The sequence below is a fragment of the Lycium barbarum genome, chromosome 4 (assembly GCF_019175385.1).
Source record: "Lycium barbarum isolate Lr01 chromosome 4, ASM1917538v2, whole genome shotgun sequence".
NCBI classification, from domain to species: domain Eukaryota; kingdom Viridiplantae; phylum Streptophyta; class Magnoliopsida; order Solanales; family Solanaceae; genus Lycium; species Lycium barbarum.
Genome location: NC_083340.1, coordinates 130,586,387 through 130,609,920, shown reverse-complemented (window position 1 = coordinate 130,609,920; position 23,534 = coordinate 130,586,387). Strand labels below are relative to the sequence as shown.

Below are 23,534 nucleotides of genomic sequence, written 5' to 3'. Positions count from 1 at the left end.
TCATTACTACAATAAAACAGGAAAAAGCATCTGCTTCAAAATTGCCTGCATAGAGAAAAAAACAAAAAAACAAATGTTGATTGTCCTCACAAAAATGTAGCTATAGAGTGACGGAAAGGAGCAATGATATTTTCAGAGATAGCATCATTTTCTTGCTCTGACAGTGAAGGGAAAGGTTTCGATGTGTTAACATCTCCATGTTCTGCGTAGGTACATGTATAATTGCACGATTGCAGTAACACAAATGCCGGAGTTTTCATCTTAAACAGTTGATAGTGCTGGTTTTTCAAGTAAACATAAAAAACTGGAATTCTCAGTTTCAAATATTTCATAAATTTACATCACATATTGTACTTATTCTAAATGGATGATCCTCTTTAGAAATGTTGTAGCTTTCAATAGGCAATAGGCTCATTAACGTAGCTGCTAGAATCGTTTCCAAGATCCAGAATTAAGTCATAAACACTCACACTTTATATGCATTCATAATGAACAGTACGACAAATTCATTATCTAAGACCTTGGGTTACAAGGTTGTGGCAGTGACGTTAGAGGTAAAACTAAAGTAGAAAAGGACTAATTTTACTACTATTTTCTACTGGTGAGATGTTTCTTTATTTGTTTCCCTGAACTCGTGTCTCAAATACATACTAAAGAATTGAAATAACTAGGTGGGCAGTAATTCATATTCCTTTACTTCAATGGCATATGTTCAACAAAAAGAATAGGTAATTCCAATTAAGTGGTTTTCTGATCCGAGATTATGCAATCTCCACACTTTTGAAGATCATTTCCTGCAATTAAATGTACTTCTTTTATCTAATAATAGGTGCTTGGATGTCAAAAAGGCCTGTTTGACTTATTCTAGATTGGAAGGTGCCTTTGTGAATTTCCTCTGAAATAAACATGTTGTTTCTAACAAGCAAGATAAATTTACCGGAGCTGCAAGCTGACAAAGATTCATGTGTGAACCTTCTTTAAGTCTTTGTGGAAATTGACTTAAAGACTTTGAGGTCATCGTCCGCTAGTTACTGTAAAGTGCCCCATTTTCTTTTTTCTGATCTTTTTCTCTTGTTGTATAATTAATATCATACAGTCCTATGAGATTTAATTCCATCGTTATCTTGGAAATTCGTTACAAGCAGGTGTAAATGCAGAGTTGATGGGGGCCAAGAATAGCAAAGTGCAAACTAGCTGTAAAGAACTGGTCCTTGAAAGTAAAGTGTTGGCCCCATTAAGTTTTTTAAACCCATTTTTCTACTGTAACTAGCTGGAAAGATGATGGAAGCCAAGAATAGCAAAGTGTAAATGCAGAGTTGATGGGGGCCAAGAATAGCACAGTGCAAACTAGCTGTAAAGAACTGGTCCTTGAAAGTAAAGTGTTGGCCCCATTAAGTTTTTTAAACCCATTTGTGGGGTCCAGTCCCCTATTCCATATTTTAAGAAAGGAAGATTTTTCTTCCTTTGACAAATTATACATTGGCAACAATTGTGGACTTGGCTAGCAAGCCAATTTCTTTGTTCACATTTTCATGATGTAAGCGCTTACCTCATCATAATCGTGATGTAAGCGCTTACCTCACCATAGGAAATTCATTCCTATAAATAGGCAGCTTATGGTTCATTTGTAACACACCAAAATCTCAGACAATACATCTGAGTGAGAGCAAAAGTGAGGTATTCCATAGACTGTAAGAAAATAGTCTGTGAAGAAAAATAGAGTGTGAGTGATATTGTAGTGAGGTGAGAAAATCAAAAGAGTGTTATTTCTTTTGAGGGTGTAGTGGTCTTAGGAGTATTTGTACTCGTTACTACACAGTGTAAAATTCCTCTATAGTGATATCAGCTGCTCCTCTTGGCCGTGGTTTTTCCCTTATTCAGAAGGGTTTCCACATAAAATCTTGGTGTCATTATTGCTGCATTTTATTCTTGCTGATTTAACCATAAGTTAGTGTTCCGCGTTTATCACTAATACCGTGAATATTATTTTTGCGGGTCTATTTAATTCCCAACAAGTGGTATCAGAGCCAAGGTTCTGTCTGAGTATGCTTTGTGGTTGCAGCACAGTCTGAACTTCCACATCAGAAAAGAATTACTTTGGTCTTCGAATAAAATAGTATTTGTATTTGTGATAAACAATGGAAGCCAACACTAGTAGAATGGTTACTTTGAGTGGCGTAAATTATGCCATTTGGAAGGGCAAAATGGAAGATTTGCTCTATGTCAAGAATTTTCATCAACCTGTCTTTGGAAATAAAAAGCCTGATAATAAATCAGATGAAGAGTGGAATTTGTTGCATCGGCAGGTTTGCGGCTTTATTAGACAGTGGGTTGACGATAATGTGTTGAACCATATTTCTGGAGAGACACATGCTCGGACCCTATGGCAGCATCTTGAAAGTTTGTATGCTCAAAAAACTGGTAACAACAAGATGTTTCTGATAAAGCAAATGCTGAGTTTAAAATACCACGATGGTTCCGCAATGACAGATCATCTGAATATTTTTCAGGGGATCATGAACCAGTTATCTGCTATAGGCATTAATTTTGATGAAGAAATTCAAAGCTTGTTTCTACTTGGTTCCCTACCAGATTCTTGGGAAATTATTAGAACTTCATTATCAAATTCTGCTCCGGATGGTGTGATCTCTGTGGATCTTGCCAAGAGCAGTCTTTTAAATGAAGAGATGAGAAGAAAATCTCAAGCTTCCTCCTCATCAGATGTCTTGGTGACTGACACTAGGGGGAGAGGCAAGAATCGTGGTTCTCAAAATAGAGAACATCATAGAAGCAAATCCAGAAGCAGACTTAAAGATATTGATTGCTATCATTGCGGGAAAAAAGGGCACACAAAGAAGTTCTGCCGGATTTTGAAAAAGGAAAATAGAGATAAGGAGGAAAAGAAAGAAGATGGCAATCGTGTTGCCGCTGTCACTACAGAAGATCTTGTTACTGTCCTTGATGCGGATCTGATAAACATTGCTTGTGATGAGTCAAGCTGGGTTGTGGACAGTGGTGCCGCATCTCATGTGACATCAAGGAAGAAATTTTTCTCATCCTATACTCCGGGTGACTTTGGAACTTTGAGTATGGGTAATGAGACTATATCTAGGGTGGCTGGTGTTGGAACGATTTGTTTGAAAACTAGTACTGGAACTAAACTAGTTTTAAACAATGTAAAGCATGCACCTGATGTTCGTTTGCACTTGATCTCTGTTGGTGTTTTGGATGATGAGGGATATGTCAGTACCAATGGTGCTGGAAAGTGGAAGCTTACTAAAGGTTCCATAATTGTGGCTCGTGGCGAAAAGCATCGTGGTCTATACTGGACTACGGCCTCTACCTGTGTTGATATGGTGAATGCAGTTGAGAGCAATAGCTCTTCAACGTTATGGCATAAGAGGCTTAGCCACATTAGCGAGAAAGGACTAAATGTTCTGGCCAAAAAGAAATTATTGTCAAATTTCGAAAGTGCTAAATTAGAAAAGTGTGAGCACTGCTTGGCTGGAAAACAAAATAGAGTTTCTTTCAAGGCTCATCCTCCTTCAAGAAAGACAGAGTTGCTTGAGTTGGTGCATTCAGATTTATGTGGTCCAATGAAGACAAGGACTTTGGGTGGTGCACTTTATTTTGCTACCTTTATTGATGATTGCTCAAGGAAACTTTGGGTCTACGTCTTAAAGACTAAAGACCAAGTGTTGGGTGTCTTTAAGCAGTTTCAGGCCTCAGTTGAAAGAGAAACTGGAAAGAAGCTGAAGTGTATTCGTACTGATAACGGTGGTGAATATTGTGGACCGTTTGACGAATACTGCAAGCAACAGGGTATCAGACACCAGAAGACTCCTCCTAAGACTCCTCAGCTTAATGGTTTAGCAGAGAGGATGAACAGGACCTTGATGGAAAGAGTCAGATGTTTGCTTTCTGAAGCAAAGTTGCCGAATTCCTTTTGGGATGAGGCATTGTTGACCGCCGCACATGTTATTAATCTATCCCCTGCGATTGCTTTGCAAAGTGATGTTCCAAACAGAGTCTGGTATGGCAAGGATGTTTCCTATTACCACTTGAAAGTGTTTGGTTGTAAAGCTTTTGTACATGTGCCTAAAGATGAAAGGTCGAAATTAACTGCCAAGACAAGGCAGTGCATCTTCATTGGTTATGGCCTTGATGAGTTTGGTTACAGGCTATATGATCCAATTGAGAAGAAGGTTGTGAGAAGCTGTGATGTTATCTTCATGGAGGATCAAACCATTGAAGATATTAACAAAGCGGAGAAGATAAAATCTTCAAGTTCTGAAGGTTTAGTTAATCTTGATCAAGTTCCTCATACAAATGCTGATGAAGTTGGTGGGCTCGATGACGATGGTGATGCCCAGAATCATGTTCCAGATCAGCATGTTGATGATGATAACGATGCTGCTATTGATGAAGTAGATGCTCCTACTCATGAAGTCGTGGATGAGTCAGATATTCCACTTAGAAGGTCTACTAGACAGCATGTTCCTTCTTCCCGTTATTCACCTAATGAGTATGTATTACTCACTGATGGGGGAGAACCTGAATGTTATGAGGAGGCCATGGAAGATGAGCACAAGGATCAATGGATTGAAGCCATGCAAGATGAGATGAAATCTCTGCGTGAGAACCATACTTATGAGTTGGTGAACTTGCCTAAGGGCATGAGAGCTTTGAAGAACAAGTGGGTGTTCAAAGTTAAAGCCGAAGAACACAGCTTGAAGCCCAAATACAAAGCTAGATTGGTTGTTAAGGGATTTGGTCAAAGGAAAGGTATTGACTTTGACGAAATATTTTCTCCTGTCGTGAAAATGTCCTCCATTCGGACAGTTCTTGGTTTGACTGTTAGTCTTGATTTGGAGATTGAGCAGATGGATGTGAAGACTGCTTTTCTTCACGGTGACTTAGAAGAGGAGATTTATATGGAACAACCTGAAGGCTTCAAGGAAAAAGGTAAAGAAAATCTTGTATGCAAACTCAAGAAGAGTCTCTATGGATTGAAGCAAGCTCCCAGACAGTGGTACAAGAAGTTTGAGTCTGTTATGGGGGAGCAAGGCTACAAGAAGACTTCTTCAGATCACTGTGTGTTTGTACAAAGATTTTCTGATGGTGACTTTATCATCCTTCTGCTATATGTGGATGATATGTTGATTGTAGGCAAAAATGCTTCCAGGATTGACGAGTTGAAGAAACAGTTGAGTAAGTCTTTTGCAATGAAAGACTTGGGTCATGCTAAGCAGATTTTGGGCATGAGAATTACTCGTTCGAGAGATGAAAAGAAGCTTTATTTGTCGCAGAAAAAGTACATAGAACGTGTACTAGAGCGCTTCAATATGAAGAGTGCTAAGTGGGTTAGCACACCTCTTCCTGGTCATCTGAAATTGAGCAAAAAGATGTGTCCTACAACAACAGAGGAAAAACAGAGAATGGCCAAGATTCCTTATTCCTCTGCCGTCGGAAGTTTAATGTATGCAATGGTATGCACTCGACCAGATATTGCTCATGCAGTCGGTGTTGTTAGCAGATTTCTCGAAAATCCAGGGAAAGAGCATTGGGAAGCTGTGAAGTGGATACTCAGGTATCTAAGAGGAAGATCAGATGAATGCTTCTGTTTTGGAGGATCAAATCCAATTTTGAAGGGCTATACAGATTCTGATATGGCAGGTGACCTTGATAACAGAAAATCCACTACTGGATATTTGTTTACTTTTTCAGGGGGAGCTATATCATGGCAGTCGAAGTTGCAGAAGTGTGTCGCACTGTCTACAACGGAAGCGGAGTATATTGCGGCTACTGAAGCTGGCAAAGAGATGATATGGCTCAAGAGATTCCTTCAAGAACTCGGATTGCAGCAAATGGAGTATGTTGTCTATTGTGACAGTCAGAGTGCAATAGACTTGAGCAAGAACTTCATGTACCATGCGAGAACAAAACACATCGATGTCAGATATCACTGGATTCATGAGCAATTGGAAAGCGAATTGTTCCAAGTCAAGAAGATTCACACGAATGAAAATCCTGCAGATATGCTGACCAAGGCGGTACCGAGAGACAAGTTTGAATCGTGCAAAGAACTTGTCGGCATGCACTCAAATTAGAAGCCAGTGTACCCTCCTTCAGGTGAATGGGACTGGAGGGGGAGATTTGTGGGGTCCAGTCCCCTATCCCATATTTTAAGAAAGGAAGATTTTTCTTCCTTTGACAAATTATACATTGGCAACAATTGTGGACTTGGCTAGCAAGCCAATTTCTTTGTTCACATTTTCATGATGTAAGCGCTTACCTCATCATAATCGTGATGTGAGCGCTTACCTCACCATAGGAAATTCATTCCTATAAATAGGCAGCTTATGGTTCATTTGTAACACACCAAAATCTCAGACAATACATCTGAGTGAGAGCAAAAGTGAGGTATTCCATAGACTGTAAGAAAATAGTCTGTGAAGAAAAATAGAGTGTGAGTGATATTGTAGTGAGGTGGGAAAATCAAAAGAGTGTTATTTCTTTTGAGGGTGTAGTGGTCTTAGGAGTATTTGTACTCGTTACTACACAGTGTAAAATTCCTCTATAGTGATATCAGCTGCTCCTCTTGGCCGTGGTTTTTTCCTTATTCAGAAGGGTTTCCACATAAAATTTTGGTGTCATTATTGCTGCATTTTATTCTTGCTGATTTAACCATAAGTTAGTGTTCCGCGTTTATCACTAATACCGTGAATATTATTTTTGCGGGTCTATTTAATTCCCAACAGATGGGGGCCAAGAATAGCAAAGTGCAAACTAGCTGTAAAGAACTGGTCCTTGAAAGTAAAGTGTTGGCCCCATTAAGTTTTTTAAACCCATTTTTCTACTGTAACTAGCTGGAAAGATGATGGAAGCTACCTCACTAATTGAATGTGAGAAGTCTTGCAGAAAACTACAGAATGTACATAACAAGTTGGAAAATAGCAGAAAAGACTAACTATTCACTATTTTTGAAAGTTTGACCAAATCAATTTTTTAAATAGATTTTTGTGGTATATAAAAATGTATGATCTGTCTTTTCATATAAAATTGTAGTCTAAGGCCTATAATTGACTTTGACTGAAGTATACTTTGATCGGGGAAAACCAACTTTTGGTTAAATGAGACGTCTCTTTACTCTCTTAAGATCATACCGGTGTTTCTTAAGTCCTTTTGTCACATCTCTTATTCAAAGTTGCACAACATAATTATTAAAAGATTCATGTAGCAATAGCCAAGAATTAACTCTACAATATTTGTACAAATTTAGTTGAGACTTGGCAGTCATCATTCACAAATTAATTAGTGCTAGATGGGGTAAAGTACGGCATTTTCCTTACTGGATACATATATTTTATTTCTTATTCAACACCCGACTAGCATGAGATTAACTATGATTTTTGACTTATTCCGCAAATGTGACTCAAATCTGAAATCCCAACCTTTGCATCATGTTCTTGAACTCTCTAGATGAAGACATATAGTCATAAATTACCATTGTTTTTAAGATAAAAGCAAGACTGGGTTTTCTTACATACTAGAAAGTAGATGTAAGAGGAAATGGAGGAGTTAAATTATGTCTTGATTGTACATTTTTTTTATCTCACTTGACTTAGTCAAGCAATAGCTTCTCCCACTGAAAAGTTGTGAAAAACTTGAAAAATATGAGTTGGAAGACAGCAGACATCAACTTGCTGTAAACAACTCCATGAAAGTATAACTTTGGCCTCATTAAGATTTTTAACCCCCTTTTCTGCGTAAGTTAGTCTTTCCTTGTCTCAAATTGTTAATACACCATTGCATACTTGTCGAAATCTAATTGATAGGGAGCTTAAAGTAAACGTTTCTTTATTTGTTTTTGTAATCATCTAATTAGATAATTGAATGATCAGAGTGGAAATTTGATGGAATCTCCCTTGTTTAATATGAAAACTCTTGTGGAAGACAATAGAAGAGACAGCCAATCACTATCTCAGAAATTTGTTGGAAGTTACGGCTCTGAAAATTTGTTTACATCGTGCGTTATGACGTCTGCAACATTAAATATTGACGAAGTCAAGTCGCTCTGGTGGTGGAATTAGATTTTGATGATCTAAATCAGGAGTTCAACTAACTATATATATATATGGAATATGATGATTGATTTTGTAAGACAATTCTGCTACTTGCTGTATACGGGGAAAGAAAAAAAAAAAGGGGGGGCGTCCTTTTCTTTTATTGAATTCTCTGCTTTGCCTTCCTAAGTGAAAGCTTTTCTTCTTCCTTTGTGCACAATCTTTGCTCTCCCAGTGAATCCTTTATTTTATTTCAGTTCAAGCAACCCTTTGAAGTATCCGACAAGTACTCTAGTTTTTGGTGTGATACTTCTTTCCCAAAAATAATGTCCTAGAATGAGAGTAGAGATTGCTGCACTTGGGATGGAGTCACCTGTGACATGTTAATGGGATACGTTATCGGCCTAAATCTTAGTTGCAGTCAACTTGGTGGAAGTATTCATCCCAACAGCAGCCTCTTTCAACTTCACCATCTTCCGACCCTCAACCTTGCTTACAATCACTTCAATTATTCTTCAATTCCAAATGGCATTGGCCGATTAACGAATTTGAGGGATCTCAAAATTTCCGAGTCTTTTGTTCATGGTAAAATCCCAACAGAAATCTCATACCTTTCCAATTCGATTTCCAATGTAAACCAGTTGGAAATCTACTTTCAGTGGCAATGACTATTGGGAGCGGGGGTCAGCCACTTCCATAGCTTTGATGTCTAAATAGCACACACAAAGGTGACAAATTCTTTTCGTATATCTGATTTCGTCAAGCAGCCTATCTCATTTGGAATTAAAGAAGGATATATAATAGTCACTGGAAGCAAGTTTTAGTGTCTGAAGATGATGAAGTTGAAAGAGGCAGTTGTTGGAATGAATACTTCCACCAAGCTGACTGCAACTAAGATACAGGCTGATAACATATCCCGTTAACATGTCGCAAGTGACTCCATCCCAACTGTAGCAATTCCTACTCTCATTCTAGGATATTGTTTTTGGGAAAGTATCACACCAAAAACTAGAGTACCTGCCGAATACTTCAAGAGGTTGCTTGAATTGATCAAGCAAAGCAAAGGCTTCAGTGGGAGAGCAAAGATGATGCACAAAAGAAGAAGCAAAGACAAAGTAGAGAAATGAATAAAAGAAAAAGAGGCTTCCCATTTTTCATTTCAGGAAGTAACAGAATGTTACAAAATGAATTATCATTATCCACATATATATAGCTAGTTCAACTCTTGTTCATGTAATCCTTGTACAGCTGGTTCTAACAAACTTCCCAGCTGATTTATGAATATGGCCATTTGGTACTTGGGCCTTTAAAAACAGCATAACCTACAAATTGTACAGCCAATTAAAGGCTACAGTTTCCTGTCAAATCTCTTTAAAGTAAGTGAGTTGTCACTGCACAAAATTTTCTCAAATCCAGAACTTTGACAGATGTGGCAAAGTTTCTCATCTAATAAATTTCAAAGACAGTGATGGTTTTCATAGTCTCTTCTGCTGTCTTGCACCTTGATAGGCATATTTTCTAGTGTCCCGCAAGACTTTTCAAAGGGTAAAGACAACGAACCAGATAATAATAGTCTTGTGGAACCTTGAATAAGTGATGTAATAGGAGAACTTGAGAATCACTGCTACAGCCTTGACAGAGTAAAGAAAGTAAAGAAAGGTCTCATTTAACGGAACGTGAATTTCGTGGATCAAAGTATACTTTGGTCACTGCTACAGCCTTGACAGAGTAAAGAAAGGCCTCATTTAACGGAATGTGAATTTCGTGGATCAAATTATACTTTGGTCTAAGTCAATACAACCAGACGAGGCACTATAATCAAGAAAAATCAAGTTGGAGTAATGCAATAAATTTTAGAGAGTTTCTCCATGGAATCTAAAATCATATAAAGGCCAAGATGTGTCGAGTTGCTTAAATTAATAACGCCGTGTGGAAAATTAATAACACTGTATGACAATTGCAGAAAATATTTACCCGGATTAGCCCATGTATATTTTTTTTTACATGCGTTAGCAGGTGGTCTCCTTCATCCTAGGTCGCCGCTCTTGCTACGCCGGCACCGGATCTTGCTATAGCGGGTCGTCTCCTTCATCCTAGGTCGCCGATCTTGCTACGTTAACGTCGGATCTACACCAGATCTCTGCCGGAGAGGTTCGTCTTCTTCATCTACCACCAGATCTACACCGGATATCCACCGGATATCCATTATTATACAATTTTATACAATGTAGGAGTGTATATAAACACCTCTTATGTATAAACACCTCTTGTATAGGTTTGCATAATATTGTATACCAGCATAAACGTATGTATAAACACCTCTTATACGTTTTTATGCACTTTTATACAAGGTTGATACATTGTCTACAATAGGTGTATAAAGTTGTATATTTCTGTATATTGTTGTATACCGTGAAAAAGTAGCTATGCGAATGTAATTTAAAAATATGACTACGTAAATGTAATTTCTTATGCTGGATTGTGCATTATTGAAATTTCCCCTAAAGTTTATGCCATTGAAAAAGAAATTTGAAAAGAACAAAATCTTTTTCTGAATTGTTTTTTGAGTATATATTTCAGTCAAATTGTCGTGTTTGAGTTTTCTTTGTTTAGAGCACAAAACTCTTTTTTCATCTTGTGCATGATCTTTACGTTTTTTTGGTTGCGCTTCTTACTTATCGTATAATTAATTTTAATAATGTACATTCCCTTTACAGATTAGCTATACAACAATGTGGATCATAGTTGAAAAAAAAAAAAAAAATCTCAAATGAAATTTGTTAAAGCAAAAGGGAAATGTGAAAATTGAAAAACAAAATACAAGGTTTAAAGTTATAAAAGGAACGCGTAAGATCAAAAATGGCATACAGTTACCACATTTGAAGGAAAATAATTCAAATACTCTCTCTTGGACACACGTGCAACGCACGTATTCAGAAACTAGTTACCTGTAAATTATGACGTGTTCTTCTACTTTGAGTTGATGCAATGTGTTATCATTCTCTCTTTTGCGTTTTATCTCTAGCTGATCTAACTTCTTAACAAAAGGACCCACCCAATTAATAGCATAACTTTTATGTGTCAGTTTTGCAACTCATGTATGATGATACTTTCCCACTATGTATACAGGAAAATTGACTTAAAGGTCAGATTTCTGAAGACTAGATCAACGTTTAATGAAGTACAGTGTTAAATATGAAGGTTGAAGTGCCCGTACCTAAGGCGGCAACTTGTTGATGGTGAAACTAACAATCAGCAACTTGCCTCTTTCTGTATGCATTTGGAAGTCAACCAAAAGATAGCTAGAACTTGGATATATGATGCTGAAATTAACCAAAACACTGCTGGACTGGGAATCTTTTTAATTTGAGGACACATAAGAAATTTGTCCACAATTGTGAGCCTCCCCTCCGCCGCCAATGCTGGAGACAGGATTTTCATCAAGACGTGTCGAAATTTAAAGGAGTAACCGAGTAAACCCATGAAGAAGACACGAGGAGTCAAAATATAGTATATATATATATATATATATATATGAAAGACTACCTACACAATGAAATTTACCAATGAAGGGGTGTCAATTGACACCCTTGAATACATGTGGCCACCGTGATTCCGTAATAGTCCTTAGCATTAAATACAATTACAGGCATTCCATTATGGACTGTTATTCGAGCTATGACTGATTCGTGAGGATGGTGATTTGAGGTTGCCGCTTTCTTCACGGGTCCTGCCAGAGTGCTCGCATAGGAGGGATAAGCTGGAATTCCTATGACAGAGGGTGATCGCCTCAGCTAAGGGTTCTCGTGGTTAGCTAGACACGCCATCTGGACACCGTCCGGTGGCTCCATAGGCTGGACATGCATTGAGACGCATGGATTTAGTAAGACAGTTACCATTGTACTTTTCACTTGAAGAGAGTCTAAATTTTTAAGCATAATTAGTGACTGTACTGATTTAGTTAACTAATTAACAGGTAAATTATGAACCCTCGGGCTAATAGGTACCTACTATCTCCCACCTATCATCGGGTAACTCTGCTACTAAAGTTGAGCCACATAGAAAGATGTCACCTAGTGTTATCTTTATTAGGATTCGAGCTTTAATCATATTGTACTAAAAGTGGAAAACTCTTATCTGCAAAGTTAGTTTATCATTTTGCCCCTACACTAAATCAAAATCTAATTAAATTTCTAAAAGAAAATCTAATAAAAGTACTTCTATGTGGATAATTAAAAAAAAGTTCAATAAAAAATCTATATATAATATAAAGTTAGGCATAGAAAATGTGATGCGGCACCTTTCTATGGCCTCCATTAGTATTTATCTTTTTTTTTCCCATTTTTGACATTTTTTCTATCATTCTCCTCATTGCCTATATTTAAAGTCCATGTAAAGACAAAAATAATAAAGAATTATAGTAAATAAATGGGGGAAAAAATGAAGAGTCATAGTATGGGCAGCAGTTACCCACGAAATAGATAATTAGTGAAGGTAATAATGACATGTAGTAAATGATAATGAGTAGTCTAGCATATATTCATCTTGCAACAAGTAATTCTTTTCCTATAATCTCCTTTCTTCCTTCTATGTCTTTCGTAATTTCTTTCAAAAATTTCAGCATTCTTAATATGCGATTTATTTTTTCTTTTCTACTTTCTTAATTATTGATAGATTTTGTATTTTAGATTTGTTATTATGTTTTTGAGAGCATACACAACATAGCATGAAATGTTGTTGTCTTTTTATAAATATAAAAAGAGAGAAAATTTACCGGTAACATTTTTATGTCAAAATCGATATTGATTTTTTCATTTTTTGTGAAAAATGGTTTAAGCTTATTTGTATATCTGATTTCAGGATAATATTGCAGGGACTGTTTTGGAGCAAATTAAGCTTATGGAGAAGGGATGGAGAGGGTGTGGCACCTACAAAGAACCAAAATTCACTGGTAATTATATATTAAATCTGTCGCTTTTCTCTCTCAAAGTTGTGCTTACAAAATGTTTGTATTTGTGCATATTTAGTGAAACCTTTTTTCGTTAAATTTGTGGAACTTTTAGTAAAGTTTAACATCTTGATGTACTTATATTATTAGTTTTAGTCTTGATAGATTTTATTAGTTTTTTTTGGTAGAATCAAATAATTTAAGTTATAGTTTTTTTTTCTTATCAACAACAAGAAAATTCATTTATACCGTAAAGTTACATTTCTATGTTTGTAAGAAAAAATATCTTACACGGTTATTCTTAATCTTTTTTACTCTTGTCTTATTTCAGTGTTTTTCATCTATTTTCTTGCTTCCATAGTAGAACGTAACTTTTGCGACAATTAATGTTACATGAGTGGCCAAGGTTGAAGCCTTTTTAAACTTATATAGAGGTAAGAAGAATTGACAAGTGAGAGAAGATAATTTCAGGAATTTTACAGAAAATTGAGAGGACGATTAGATGAAATTGATGGGAGGAAAGAAAGAAACAAACAAGCAGAAAACGGAAAGATAAAGGGAGAATCACATTTTTCTTCTTCTTCTTCTTCTTCTTTTCCTGGACCCCCGGCCCTATGTTTTGTGTTTTATCTCAGTCATTTCTTTTGCTGTTTCGTTTTTTTTTTCTTCTATTTATTTCAAGTATTTATTGGAGTGAAATTGGAAACAAAGTCTACCTTATTATTAACAAAAGACAATTCTTACTAAGACAACAATACTAAGAGAAAGACCGAATCAGAAGAAGAAAAAATTGAACGATATTTTAGATGTGCATCTTCCGGATTTTTACACTACAATTAATGTCTTTTTTCGTTATCTTTTACTTTTTGTTCTACTTATTCAAGTTCACCTATAATTTTAAATGAGTTATTTTATATTTAATTTGATTTTTTTTCCTCAGACTTTTATTTCAAATAAGTTTATATAGGATGTTAAAAGTTTATAAAACGATGTAGATTCGTAATTATTAATTTTCTTTATTAAAATCATGATATTAATATTTAACTGTATTTTTACAACCGCGCGAAGCACGGATGGGTGTACTAGTATATAACTAAAATCAAGACAACGTGGGAGCCATTGATGGCCACAAATGGGAAATCTATTCACATACCAGCTACATTAATAAGGCCAGTTTGGCTTTTAATTTTCTTGTGAAAGATGTGTTTATCATTAAATTCATTAGTACATCATAAAATACGCGCCTTTTTACATCCCAAAGAATGAAACGTAATCAATACAGTGAACAGTTACTACTTCATCCGTTGCAGAAAATCATGAGATGGGTAATTAAATTTTGATTAGTGCTCAGAGAAAACGTAATAAATATAAGTAAACTCTGAAAACAATAATATTTATATGTATTACCATTAGAAAGCTTATATTCTTTCAATATCACTTTATCCCACAATTCAGATCAGTCAGTAAAGGAAACACTGCTATGTTGTTATATTGGAACTTCTCTGGAAAACAATAATAGAAGAATTCACTTTGAAGTCTGCAGTTTTAATAGGTAAGATCATTCTCTTCTTCTTTATTACTTTCTTAGATATTTATCAATTTGTATAATGAATTTATTCAAGTTTTAATTAAGAGACATTCCATATCTTTAGGAATGAAATTATGCCTTTTTGGTTTTGCTTCTTTAGTAATCATACCGATTTTTGTAACAGTAATGTAAGACTTAAGCAGCGAGTAGGCTACAATTTCTTTAAAATTTAAAACAATTTTTTTTGGCATAAGGTATACGCAACCATAACCGACGTTTTTCATAGAAATATAAATAGTATGTTATTGAAATATCAAAAGATAAGAAAATTACCAAGTTGAATATTTGATGTCTTAGAAGACTGCATAATTAAAACCCTTGAAAACATTACTTTGATATTATTGTCAAAAGTGATATGAAAAAAGAAAAAAAAGAAAGGAAAAAAAAAAGCGCACGTCCAATGGTAAATCCAAATTTGAATTATAAATTCTAATGGTGACCAAAATAGAAGAATATACTACTTAAAAAAGGTTTCTCTTTCCCTAAAATTTAACTTTGACCGCCTGAAGGAGATTTTCACATTCATAATTTGAAAGCAAATTTTGATACGTTTGAGCTTTCTAGTGGCAATAAATATAAAAATATAGATCGAAATAGTCTCACCATTTATCAATTTGAGCTTGCATTTTTTCCCTTCAAATCTTGTGTGCCATGTACACATTCTAATATTATTTATAGCATGTTAAAATGTTTGTATTGATTAGCATAGGACACACATGCAACGCACGTGTCCAAGAACTAGTTTATAAAATTTCTACCCCTACTGGTTGATCCTACATCATCTCCTTGGCAAAATTTTGCACATGATGCAATAAGATAGGCCAAAAGTGTCAATGCATATGAGAACAATAGTATTCTACAACTAGTTATGAAAACCTCGAGCTCGCCATTTTTATTGGGAATAATTAAAATGTATGTTAAGTAGGGTAACAATGCTACAAAAATTAACTCAACTTTTAAAATCTTACAAAAAATGGTCCACTCCCTCCCCCTCCCCCTCCCCCGCTCTATCTGCACCCACTCCCTCTCTTCCTCTCTCTTCTTCGCCCAACGATGTCGTCGCTGCAGTCAGCGGTCGGCACCACCAGAAAGGTCAGAGAGAGAATTCGCCGGTCGATCTGGTGGTGGTGTGGCTAGTGGTTTTAGCAGGAAATTTCTCTCTATCGCTCTCGCTCTCTCTTTGTCTCAGATCTGGTGATGGTGTTGGAGTTCGTCGGAGAACGAAACTCCGGCGATGGCTGGAGGCTACTGCTGCTTCATCGTTGGTGGCGATAGAGTTGTTTTGTATAATAGTGTATGATATTGTATAATAGTAGTATATGGGTGTATACACACCTCTTATACACAATTATACATTTTTATACACCTATATACATAATGTATCTGTCTTGTATAAAAGTGAAATTCTTATTCAAAATCAATCCAGATTTATGTTTATACATACTTATACAATATTGTATAATTGTTTATAAATATGTATAAGTGCGCATTTTTGTATATAATATTATATAATTTCATTTTTTTAGTGTATATACCTACACATTATACACCTTCAAACACCTATATACATAATGTACCTGTCTTTTGTATATAAGTGTATAACACTATATAAAAGTGTTTTTGGGCCAAAGCTTTGCAATGTAAATTTTGGGCTTTTTTTGGAAATACTTATCATAGCTAACTCTAAGAGTTATTTACAGACAATAACTACCTTTTAATTTAATTACTTGTCAGAGCTACAATGAATTTTCAATTTACCTATCATACCTATACTAAATACATAGAGTTATTCCACTGTATCAATCTTCTCTCACTTCTCCCTCACCTCTATCTCTTTTTTCCCTCGCTATGGCTATAGCCGCCTATCTCCCTCCTTTCTCCGTCTCCAGGGAAACCCAAACCACCGGCCAGCCACCAATGCGAACACCCGCTCCATGACCTCAGTGCCACCTTCCCTCTCTCTCTCTCTCTCTCTCTCTCTCTCTCTCTCTCTCTCTATATATATATATATATATATATATATATCGTTGTCGCTCTCTCTCTTTATATCAACAGAACAAATCCGCACCAATGAATTCTCCATCGCCGATCTCCGAGCATTCAATCGGTTAGGCGTATACGAAATCGAAGAAGTATTATTCTTCATATACTTATGCATACTACACCTAAACATGAGATCTCAGATCTTTGACATACATAACCATATGAACAATATGAAATCTTTGAGTAACAAACATGAGATCTCAGAACTGAGCGTATTCATCATTTTTTAGTATATTTCTTTTGTATTTACCGGAGATTTGACCGGAATTCATGGCTTCCATTGTTGAAGTTCTGTAGAAGTTTTTCTTCTTTTGCTAATGCCTATGATTACTTATTGATGCTTTTTGGATCTAGTTGTGCTTGTATACACGGTGATATTTTGTGTATTTCTTCAATTTTTTTGAGTGTAAATACAGTGGTATTTTGTATTTCGCCAGAAATTCGACTAGTTTTGATTGTATTCTTCCTATTCACGCCGAAAATGGAAGCGAGAATCCTGGCCACCATGGCCAGATCTGGTATTTTAATAGGATTTGAATGTATTTTTCATTTTTTTTAATACTGTAGTATTTGTATTTCACCAAAGATCCGATTGGTGTTATTGTATTCTTCCTTTTTAAATACAGTGTATTTTGTATTTCATCGGAGATCCGACCGGTGTTATTGTATTCTTCCTTTTTTAAATACAGTATATTTTGTATTTGCCGGAGTTATGACCAGATTTGACTGTATTCTTCATTTTCGTCATTTTTTGAGTGTAAATACATAATACAGTCGAATACATTCAACTGATGCGATGTCAGGCGACGACTTTACTGATCTGAACTTGAATACATTTAAATATAGACAAGACAAAAGGATTATCAGTATATAAATACAATGAAATACACAACTCCTTCATGTATTTAAAGGATTTACTCCACTCTGTTTTTATGATACATGTATTTCGCTGTATTTAAAAATACGAAAATACAGCCGAAACTCCTTCGTGTATTTAAAGGAATTACTCCACTCTGTTTTTATGATACATGTATTTTGTTGTATTTAAAAATACAAAAATACAGCCGAAACCACATAAAAGGTAGCTACGTTTTGTAAATTGCAAACTTGTAGCTATATATTGTTAGGAGCTTATAAAAGGTAGTTGTTTTTGTAAGTTTCCCCTATTTGTTTGCGATGTAAGTAAGCAAATTGTATATTTCTAAAATTTTCCCTTTTTATTGCCCTTCAACTAACTTGCAGTATGCTTAACAACAACAACAAAAAAAAGGGTAATCCAAGGCACTAAGGTCCCGCTATGTGTGGGATCTGGGGAGGGGCCAGACTACAAGGGTCTATTTTACGCAACATTACCCTGCATTTCTGCAAGAGGCTATTTCCACAGCACGAACCTGTTGCGCCCAGGTTGTTTCCATAGCAGCTACTTTACCAGTTAAACCTGTAAAGATATGGCACCTAGGCCTAACTCAAACCCAAAAGCTAGCTCATGAGGGGAGGATTGCTCAAGTCTATATAAGCAAACCACTAGTCCATTCCCAACCAATGCGCAACTCTAACTCATTCTAACAACGCCAAAGCTGCCCTTCACTTGCAGCATGCTTAACAAAACCATGTATTGCTTCTGAAAATTTATTGTATTCGTCCCACTTGGTTCTTGATTAACGAAGTGCGTCCTCTTGTCATATTGATTCATGAGTATCTACAACTCGAATAAAAACTTTCATAATATTACTTTGAAATACAATCGATGTAGAGGAACGAGAGAATAACACTTTTTTGACTCTCCAATATCATTTTAATTAGATTAAGAACCACTATCTTTTTTTCTCATAAATAACTTTCCTACTACGCGGAGTGTCTGTTATCATGAAAGTTGCTTTAATGTAGGAAGAAAGAGTTTGGAATTTTCATTTTTTGTTTTAGAGGGAGAGTTAAAAGAAACAAAATAGAAATGAGAAACTTTACCACATTTATCAATGTTTTGGAGGGCAAGAAAATTTTGTGAAATGAGGAGTTCTCATTTACTTCAGAATAGCTTTTAAAGCGATTTGACAAGAAACGTACTGTAGCCTTTAATTTCGTGTACAATTTGTAGGAGAGGATGTTTTAAAAGCCCCAACTACCAAATGGCCATAGTTTTAACTATCAGCTTGGATGTTTGTACAAGGGAAGTAAGTCAGGAATGAAATTAACTATATATAGATATGGATTATGATAACTGATTTTGTAAGAACATTCTTATATTTGCTGAAAATAAACAAAAGAAAATGGGACGTCTATTTTTCTTTTATTCACTTCTCTGTTTTGTCTTTCTACGTCGTCAAAGATTTTCTTCTTCCCTTATGCATCATCTTTGCTCTCCCAGTGAAGCTTCTTCCTTGCTTCGGTTCAAGCAACCCTTTGAAATCTCTTCCGATGACTACTCTAGTTTGTGGTGTTTTCTTCTTTACAAAAAAATATCTCTTGGAATGAGAGTACATATTGCTGCACGTGGGATGGAGTCACTTGTGACATGTTAACTGGTAATGTTATCGGCTTGGACCTTAGTTGTAGTGCGCTTCATGGAAGTATTCATCCCAACAGCAGCCTCTTCCAACTTCATCATCTTCAAACACTTAACCTTGCTAGCAATTACTTCAGTTCTTCTTCAATTCCAAATAGCATTGGCCTCTTGAGGAATTTGAGGCATCTCGACCATTCTCAGTCTTACCCTGATGGTAAAGTCCCAACGAAAAATTCATACCTTTCAAAGTTGGTTTCATTTGATCTTTCTTATTCAAGGCTTGAACTCGATTGGAAGACATTTGAAACACTGCTTCAAAACTTCACAAATTTGAAGGTAGTTTCTCTCTCCTATGTTAACATCTCATCTCTATTACCTATGAACTTGTTTTCCTCCTTAAGGTACGTGGATCTTGAAGCAACTAATTTGCAAGGTGCTCTTACAGAGAGTTTTTTCCTTCTACCAAACTTGAAAAAGCTCATTTTGCATAAAATTGATCTTCTCAGAGGAGTTTTAACAATGATCCACCTAAGCAACACTCTGTTGGAATTGGATATTGTAAGCACATGCATTTCTGGTGAGCTTTCTGATTCAATTGGCACCTTGACGTCCTTGAATCACTTAACCTCCAAGCATGTCACTTCTCTGATTTCATTCCCGATTCCATTAGCAACCTAACACAAATTAGGGTGCTGAATTTTGCTAATAATCATTTGACCGGCCATATTCCCGAAGTTTGCTTTGGCCACCAAGACCTAGTTGACATGTATCTTTCTAAGAACAACTTCATTGGTCTGTTTCCCTCTTCAATTTTAAGCTTGAGAAGTCTTGAAAACATAGACTTGTCCAATAATTCTCTATCTGGTCCACTGCCTTGCAATGCGGGCATGCTTCAAAAGCTTGTAACGACCCGCCCGGTCGTTATTTAATACTTCACAAATATGTACCTAATCTAGGCCTAAGATCTTATATGGTAGACCTATGAGGTATCTAAAATGAATAATAGTGGGGAAAAATCAATTTCGAAAAGAGTTAAATATCATGGGCCCGGGTAAGATTTTGTATGCCGCAGCGGACATCACGGACCAGTGAGTGCGTTTTTCCATACTTAGTTTTATATTTCGCCATCCTTTTTAATAAAAGACCCTTCAAGGCTACTATTAGATTTTACATAAAGAAAAACCCTTGACACCAAGAAAAGAGGCTCCTCCCACATTCTTCACATCTTCCCCTTCAACTATCATCTCTCGTGGATTTCGGATAAAGGCTAGGAGGTTGGATACTTCATGGAATTTCGAATAGCTACTCGTCATTAAGGTAGGTTACGGTTTACTTGAGTTAGACTTTTATTAGTGAGTAGTACATACGTATAGAATTGACGGGAGAAAGCATGGTTAGGTCTTCGAACACGGAGTTCGGATGGATATTTTCAAAATTTAATGGAAGTTTATGTATATATAGTAACTAGGGTAAAAACGAATGTATAAATGGGCACTAAATTCTACAATTGTTGAGATCTATGTGCTACTGATAGGAAGTGATCACCTGTCACTGTTAAAGAGGGTTACCCCGCAAGGTAGCATAATTATTCCGAGGTATATCTAATTTCCGCAATAAATTGTTGAGTTATTTGTAATATTCATACGACTGATTATTCTTGTCAATAAAAAGGGTTGCATTGGGTAAGTTGAAGTGATGGCATAATAGTGTTACGCCCGTCAAGGGCATATTTCATAACATTGATTTCACTCATTAGCATCATTGCATAAATTTGCGTATGGTTATGGAATAATACATGGAGCGGAAATTCTAAGTAAGTATCAGTTGTGCTATCCAGTTTTATGGCTGAGTTGGGTTGAATATGAGGTACTACTTAATAATCGATCATTGGAAGTGATGTGAAGATAAATATATTTATATATATGAAAAGGCACATTTGATCGGGAGTGAGGATGTGGCCTAGTTGTGAGCTCGTGATTTGAGGTTCGTTTCGGAACAAATGGTACATGGATACCATGGGTCCCCTGCAGGTCATGACTATTGGGAAAAGACACTAATAAGCATATATACACAGCTGTGTAGTTGGTCATTGCACCGCATTTCATTGCATTGCATTCACATACCTTTATATTCTCATATTTATGTTACACCTCAGAAAATCTTCCGTTGGAACGCAAGTGAATGAGCTAGTGATGCATGCAAATGGATGTGGATGATTAAAATGAGAAGTCTAAGAAATATGAAAAGTTGCAGATTTGAAATCTGTCCAGTGGTCGTAAAGTACAAAATACGGACCGTAAATTGGTATACGGTCCGTAAACTGGCAGTCGTAAATTACCATGCAAGAATTCAACTTTCTGCCTAGTCGAGAAATGGTAAAATACGACCAGGAGGACGGACCGTAAAGTGATTTACGGCCCGTAAACCATGGTCGTAAATCACCATGCATGCAGCCAAAGTTTCTGGTTCTGGAAATGGTTAAAGACGACCACGAGGGATGGTCCGTAAAGTGGGATACGGACCGTAAACCTCCATGGACGACCACTGTTCACCCAGCTCAGATTTTTGCAAGTCATTAAATAAAGGGACCAACACTTGTTTTATTTCATTACAACATTACACCACTTCTCTCTAAAACCTCTCTCTACATTTATTATACAAGTTTTCAAGGATATTTAAGGATCAACAACATAAAACAAGGTGAATCAAGAGTAAGAACATCATCAAAGATCATCTAGGTCAAGAAATCCAAATGGAGAAAAAAAACTAGGGTTTTGCTCAAAGTGGAGTATTATTAACCAAAGCTTGTTCCTACAACTTCTAAGGTAAGATTCATGATTTTTATATGATGTTTAAGATATTGGAGAGTTGAAATGCATGGATTGTAGAAAATATGGTCAACTAGGTCATGAATGATGAATAGTGACATTTTGAGGAATAGTTTGAGTTGAATCACGAATGTTGTTGTGTTGTCATATGAATGTATTATAAATGGTCTTAAAATCATGAACTAGCCACTCTAGACGAATGGACGAAGTTGGATGATATGACCATGAATGTGGGTGAATTAGAGGCAAATTAAGGAATCTAGATAATGTGGATAATGTGAATGACTAATGACCATTGTTATGATATTAATGAAGGTATAGACGCTAGCATTGGAAGGAATCGTGCAAGTGTAGAATAGTCCGACGAAAAGGTATGTAAGGCTAACTCTTCTTTCTTAAGGCATGGTTCCTTGGCCAAACTCTTAAATCCTCTATATGAGTATGTTGTATTCAAATGATTGACACTCCGAGCTCATAAGCTCACGATCCTCGATATGTGCTACGATTGTACTACGCACCCCATATGACGAATAAGCATAAGATGTAGACGTAGCGAAAATGATGATGATAGTGATGACGATGATAATAATAATGATGATAAAGGTGCCTACGGGCTATTATACTTACATGTGCCTATGAAGGGCTATAATGACACCCCGGGCGTATAACGCCGGGTAGGATATATGTATATGAATATGTATAAAGTATGTATACGATTACGAAACGCGTGCATACCTCTGCAGATGGTACGGATAACCCTGAAGCCTTGGTAGGGCCAGGTATGAGTAATTTTGAGCCTTGGTTGGCCAAATATGTATGAAACACCGATCCTATGAGGTCGGGTATGCTATGTAAATGCTATGTATATGAAATGACTATGTATATAATATGAATATGAATATGAATGTAATAAGACTATGTATAAGAATACGAATAAGGACATGTATACGAATATGAGCACAAGAATGGTACGAGTACTATTATGGAATACGGATGATGACGTAGGTGTACAAATATGTATGAAAAATGGGAAGTCCTACGAAAGGCAGGTAAGTGCTATGACGATGATATTATTGTATCCCCCTCCTATGCTATTTCATATGTTGTTCATGATGCTTATTTATTGATGTTGCTCATGCTTTACATACTCAGTACAATCTTTGTACTGACGTCCTTTTGTTTGTGGACACTGCGTCATGCCCGCAGGTGCACAGGGAGACAGACTTGATCCATAGCTGCCTATTCGGAGATTACATAGAGAGCTCCATTTCCTTCGGAGCCATATCTTTTGGGTACTCATTCTTTTGTGTATATAATTATGGGCATAGCGGGGTCCTGTCCCGCTAATGTGATATGTTATACTCTTAGAGGCTCGTAGACATGTGTGTGCGTGGGTAGATGTGTTTGGCCTTGTCGGCCTATGTTTTGTATATCATTTTGTCGGCCACGTTGGCCCATGTACATTGATGTGGCATAGATGCCTATGATGATATAAATGTGTTGTTGTCTAAATGGGACTAGTTGACGAATGAATGGAAATACATGTATAATTATGTGA

The 23,534-nt window shown here is 36.3% G+C and overlaps 1 long non-coding RNA gene across 1 annotated transcript; it reads right to left on the bottom strand.

Annotated features, from left to right (window-relative positions):
- Positions 1 to 7,563: 7,563 nt before the first annotated feature.
- Positions 7,564 to 12,368, bottom strand: LOC132636482 (uncharacterized). Its single transcript, XR_009581287.1, has 3 exons — positions 11,631 to 12,368; positions 11,284 to 11,488; positions 7,564 to 10,244 (listed from the first exon to the last, which is right to left on the bottom strand). It is a non-coding gene; the product is annotated as an uncharacterized LOC132636482 (long non-coding RNA).
- Between the last annotated feature and the right edge of the window lie 11,166 nt (positions 12,369 to 23,534).